The sequence below is a fragment of the Coregonus clupeaformis genome, chromosome 28, assembly GCF_020615455.1.
Source record: "Coregonus clupeaformis isolate EN_2021a chromosome 28, ASM2061545v1, whole genome shotgun sequence".
Classification (NCBI taxonomy): Eukaryota; Metazoa; Chordata; class Actinopteri; order Salmoniformes; family Salmonidae; genus Coregonus; species Coregonus clupeaformis.
In genome coordinates, this window is record NC_059219.1 from 29,786,760 (window position 1) to 29,793,225 (window position 6,466).

The window sequence follows — 6,466 nt, forward strand, 5'->3', positions numbered from 1 at the left end:
TCTCTCTCTCTCTCTCTCATTTAAGGGCTTCATTGGCATGGGAAACGTATGTTAACATTGCCAAAGCAAGTGAAGTAGATAGTAAATAAAAGTGAAATATACAATAAATATTAACAGTAAACATTACACTCAGAAGTTCCAAAAGAATAAAGACATTTCAAATGTCATATTATGTATATATACATTGTTCTAACAATGTGCAAATAGTTAAAGTACAAATGGGGAAATAAATAAACATAAATATGGGTTGTATTTACAATGGTGTTTGTTCTTCACTGGTTGCCCTTTTCTTGTGGCAACAGGTCACAAATATTGCAGCTGTGATGGAACACTGTGGTTTTTCACCCAGTAGATAAGGGAGTTTATCAAAATTGGGTTTGTTTTCGAATTCTTTGTGGATCGCTGTAATCTGAGGGAAATATGTCTCTAATATGATCATACATTTGGCAGGAGGTTAGGAAGTGCAGCTCAGTTTCCACCTCATTTTGTGGGCAGTGTGCACATAGCCTGTCTTCTCTTGAGAGCCAGGTCTGCCTACGGTGGCCTTTCTCAATAGCAAGGCTATGCTCACTGAGTCTGTACATAGTCAAAGCTTTCCTTAAGTTTGGGTCAGTCACAGTGGTCAGGTATTCTGCCACTGTGTACTCTCTGTTTAGGGCCAAATAACATTCTAGTTTGCTCTGTTTTTTTGTTTGTTCTTTCCAATGTGTCAAGTAATTCTCTTTTTGTTTTCTAATGATTTGGTTGGGTCTAATTGTGTTGTTGTTGTTGTCCTGGGGCTCTGTGGGGTATGTTTGTGTTTGTGAACAGAGCAAATTTTTATAATTAGCGGATATTAGCCTAAATCTGCTTTGCATGCATTATTTTGTGTTTTTCGTTGTACACAGAGGATGTTTTTGCAGAATTCTGCATGCAGAGTCTCAATTTGGTGTTTGTCCCATTTTGTGAATTCTTGGTTGGTGAGCGGACCCCAGACCTCACAACCATAAAGGGCAATGGATTCTATAACTGATTCAAGTATTTTTAGCCAGATCCTAATTGGTATGTCGAATTTTATGTTCCTTTTGATGGCATAGAAGGCCCTTCTTGCCTTGTCTCTCAGATCGTTCACAGATTTGTGGAAGTTACCTGTGGCGCTGATGTTTAGGCTGAGGTATGTGTCGTTTTTTGTGTGCTCTAGGGCAACGGTGTCTAGATGGAATTTGTATTTGTGGTCCTGGCAACTGGACCTTTTTTGGAACACCATTATTTTTGTCTTACTGAGATTTACTGTCAGGGCCCAGGTCTGACATAATCTGTGCAGAAGATCTAGATGCTGCTGTAGGCCCTCCTTGGTTGGTGACAGAAGCACCAGATCATCAGCAAACAGTAGACATTTGACTTCAGATTCTAGTAGGGTGAGGCCGGGTGCTGCAGACTGTTCTAGTGCCCTTGCCAATTTGTTGATATATATGTTGAAGAGGTTGGGGCTTAAACTGCATCCCTGTCTCACCCCACGGCCCTGTGGAAAGAAATGTGTGTGTTTTTTGCCAATTTTAACCGCACACGTGTTGTTTGTGTACATGGATTTTATAATGTTGTATGTTTTTACCCCAACCCCACTTTCCATCAATTTGTATAGCAGACCCTCATGCCAAATTGAGTCAAAAGCTTTTTTGAAATCAACAAAGCATGAGAAGACTTTGCCTTTGTTTTGGTTTGTTTGTTTGTCAATTAGGGTGTGCAGGGTGAATACGTGGTCTATCGTACGGTAATTTGGTAAAAAGCCAATTTGACATTTGCTCAGTACATTGTTTTCACTGAGGAAATGAACTAGTCTGCTGTTAAAGATAATGCAGAGGATTTTCCCAAGGTTGCTGTTGACGCATATCCCACGATAGTTATTGGGGTCAAATTTGTCTCCACTTTTGTGGATTGGGGTGATCAGTCCTTGGTTCTAAATATTGGGGAAGATGCCAGAGCTAAGGATGATGTTAAAGAGTTTAAGTATAGCTAATTGAAATTTGTGGTCTGTATATTTTATAATTTCTTTGAGGATACCATCAACACCACAGGCCTTTTTGGGTTGGAGGGTTTGTATTTTGTCCTGTAGTTCATTCAATGTAATTGGAGAATCAAGTGGGTTCTGGTAGTCTTTAATAGTTGATTCTAAGATTTGCATTTGATCATATATATATATATATTTTTTTTTTTGCTGTTTGTTCTCTGTTATAGGGCCAAAAAGATTGGAGAAGTGGTTTACCCATACATCTCAGTTTTGGATAGATAGCTCTTCGTGTTGTTGTTTGTTTAGTGTTTTCCAATTTTCCCAGAAGTGGTTAGAGTCTATGGATTCTTCAATTACATTGAGCTGATTTCTGACATGCTGTTCCTTCTTTTTCCATAGTGTATTTCTGTATTGATTCACCATAGTGAAGGCGTAGGCTCAGGTTTTCTGGGTCTCTATGTTTTTGGTTGGATAGGTTTCTCAATTTCTTTCTTAGGTTTTTGCATTCTTCATCAAACCATTTATCACTGTTGTTACTTTTCTTCGGTTTTCTGTTAGAGATTTTTAGATTTAATAGGGAAGCTGAGAGGTCAAATATACTGTTTAGGTTTTCTACTGCCAAGTTTACACCTTCACTATTACAGTGGAACGTTTTGTCCAGGAAGTTGTCTAGAATCGATTGAATTTGTTGTTGCCTAATTGTGTTTTGGTAGGTTTCAACACTACTTTCCTTCCATCTATAGCATTTCTTAATATTATTCAGTTCCTTTGGCTTTGATGCCTCATGATTGAGTATTGCTCTGTTCAAGTAGACTGTGATTTTGCTGTGGTCTGATAGGGGTGTCAGTGGGCTGACTGTGAACACTCTGAGAGACTCTGGGTTGAGGTCAGTGATAAAGTAGTCTACAGTACTACTGCCAAGAGATGAGCTATAGGTGTACCTACCATAGGAGTCCCCTCGAAGCCTACCATTGACTATGTACATACCCAGTGTGCGACAGAGCTGAAGGAGTCGTGACCCGTTTTTGTTGGTTATGTTGTCGTAGTTGTGCCTAGGGGGGCATATGGAGGAGGGAATGCTGTCACCTCCAGGTAGGTGTTTGTCCCCCTGTGTGCTGAGGGTGTCAGGTTCTTGTCCAGTTCTGGCATTTAGGTTGCCACAGACTAGTACATGTCCCTGGGTCTGGAAATGATTGATTTTCTCCTCCAGGATGGAGAAGCTGTCTTCATTAAAGTATGGGGATTCTAGTGGGGGGATATAGGTAGCACACAGGAGGACATTTTTCTCTGTTGAGATAATTTCCTTTTGAATTTCTAACCAAATGTAAAATGTTCCTGTTTTGATTAATTTAATAGAGTGAGTTAGGTCTGCTCTATACCAAATTAGCATACCCCCTGAGTCCCTTCCCTGTTTCACACCTGGTAGTTTGGTGGATGGGACTACCAGCTCTCTGTAACCTAGAGGGCAACCAGTGGGTCCGTCTCCTCTATACCATGTTTCTTGTAGGATGACAATGTCTGTATTTCCGATTTCTTTGGTGAAGTCCAGATTCCTGCTCTTTAGGCCAAAGGCAGATGACCTCAGGCCTTGGATATTCCAGGATGAAATAGTGAACGCTTTGTGTTCCATAAAGTGTCTAATGCTGTTGGTTGTGTGGTTTGGCCTCAGTAATTGTGAGCAGAGCCTGCTGAGCATCTGGTACATGCCATTGGCTTGGGATAGTGTAAGAGTGGGTGTTGGGCCTGTTTGCCTGCTCACGGCCTGGGCGTATGTGTGACTTTCATGTTGAGGCCCTCTTTGTGGGAGTGGGGGGCTTGGGGTGGGTAGGAGGGGCATAGGTCTGATCTGAGGGGGCCTAAATGGGATGTGGGCATGGTTGACTTGGGGGGGAGTTAATTGGTGGGGGTGGGGGTGTAGATGTGGCGGATGGTGCTGTGGTCTGGATGTAGGTCCTCTCTGCGGGGGTCCTCTATGTGTAGGTCCTGGGGGGGGGGGGTCCCGCAGATCTGGGAGAGTGTCTCGCTGGTCTGGGCGGGGTGTCTGTTGATCTGTTGCTCCTGTGTGAGGTGTTGGGTCTGCGGTTTAGGGCGATATCCTTTAGGGTCCGGGCGAAGGTGGGCACTGCTGCCTTGTCTAGGTGGACCTGGTCATAAAGGCTGTTCACGTCCAGGGTGGAGTGGTGGGCCAGGTAGACATTTGGTTTTGATGCACAGTCACGGGAAATACTTGCGTTTACCCGCTGTATGGTAGTAGGGTGGAAGTATTTTCGTGGTAACAGGGTTGAGATAACCACTTGTGCGTTGGGGAAAGTAGAAGAAGCTTTTTCTATCACTCCCTTGAGTGCTGTGGCCACCCTTTCCTGCTGTGTTCTCAGGTCGTTTGTGCCTGTGTGTATTATTATGTGGCTGGGTGATCCTAGTCGGCGCGCTGGGTGTTTGGACACCAGAGTTTAAACACTGTGTGTTTTGGAAAAAGTTTATTTTCTTGTATGTATTTCCCGTTTGAGTCCATAAGGAGTACAATCTGTTGCTTGTGTATGTCCTCAGTGGGTGTGGGGGGGTCGTCATGAGGGCTATCAGGGTGTCTGACAGGGGGGTTGCTCAGAGGGGTTAGGGTCCCCAGGGCTTGGGGTTCTTCATTTGTTTGTCTGGCTGTGATGTCGAGGCTAGGGTCTAGGGTGTACTGTTCTGCTGCGGTGTCGAGACTTTGGCCAGGATCTGAGGTGAGTTGTTCTGCTGGCTTCTCTGCAGGGGTGGCCAGCTCTCTAATAGGTTGTTCTATGTCACCTGTCATCGTTCTCACCTTCTCCTCCAGCACTTTGATCCTCTCCTCTAGTGCTCTGTTCTTCTCCTGCTCCTTCTCTTTCTCCTGTTGATGTTGTCTCACCACAGTCCAGAGTGCAGACATGTCTCTCTCTACCTCCAGCTCTCCAGGTCTAGTTAAGGGGGTGTTGTTGTGCTGGACTGTTGTCTGGGTCTGTGCTGACTGGAGTGTGTTCACCTGCTGTTCCAGCTCCACCTGCCTTACCTCCAGCTGGGTGAATTTATCCTTCATTTCAATGAGGGAGTAGTACTCTGTGCTGGGAAGTTGACTTTCTGCTTGGGGTTGCTCTGTGGGGTTATTTAATGAAGAGGTCTGGTCTGACCCGCTCGGGGTGGGGGTATCTTTCTCAAGGGAGAGCTTCTCCTGCTGAGCTATTTCTTTGATTAGGCGAAAGTCCAGGTGGAACTGTTTGGTGCTGCCTTGAACCAAAACGGTTCCAGATTTATAGAGATTAATATTAGACGACTCAGAGTCCTCGTTGTCCAGTATCCTGAGTTTCCACCCATCGCTAACACCCCCCCCCCCCCTCTTAAAAGAGGGATAGTGTGCTAGTATAGCACTGTGCCACGCCAGGGGATGGTCTGTGTGGAAGATAAGGTTGCTTATGTTCCCATTTTTATAAAAATCAGCAAAAAGTGTCTCCTGATTCCCCATAAGGAGTTTCATTTTGTACTCTTTTTGTGTCTTGTTGTTTTTTACATTCAGAGGGTACTGTATTTTAATTACCTCTGAACAGCGGGGGGTGCTTCTAAGGCCTCTCCATTTGGTTGGGGTAGACTGTGCTACTCTCCTGCCATTGTTGGGCTCAAGGGCTTTGACACCTCTCACTTCACACGTCAGTGCTCATTGAAATTGTATCTCTTTGTACTAGCAAGCTTGGTAGCTTTAGCATTCAGTCCTTATAAAGTAAAATATATCATTGTAATGTATTTTTCTTCTTGGTTTTTGAAAGTAAAAAATTGCTTCATACTAAACATTACTCACTCAGTTCCAGGTTGGATGGTGTTTTCAGGTTTCTGTTTGTTTGCCAGAGCATTTGCTGTATAGTTTGGGAATAGTAATCCTTGGTAGTAGAAAGCCTTCCAGGTAATTCCGTCCAAAATCAGGTTGTAGGTTTGGAGTTTTGGTTTGGAATGAAGGTTATGTTGTGGAGGGTAGCATCCTGTATATGTCCCTGCCAAAAAATCCTACTTTATCTAACTCTAAATCTATATTTTTTGTTAAAAATGCAGGAGCAGTGTCTTTGAGCTCTCTCTCTCTCTCTCTCTCTCTCTCTCTCTCTCTCTCTCTCTTGTCTCACTCACACACACACCAATATTGAAATTGGTGGGCCCAATTTCAATATATTTTATCTTAGCCTATCTTTAACCAAGAGCACATATTTTATTTTGGTTGACTTAAAAAAACGACATATGAATCTAATACTGCAAGAAGTAGAGAATATGTCATTTGTTAATTGAGTTCACTCAATTGAAATTACCCCCAGAAAACATAGGTCTTTAGCCTGCAGTAACGACTAACAGCCTGGCAGGGGCAGTATATTTCTGCTGTTTGATCCAGAGACAGAGATGAGGAACTTTGGCCACTTTCTCTCTCTCTCTTTCTCTCAATTCAGTTTAATTAAAAGGGATTTATTGGCATGGGAAACATATGTT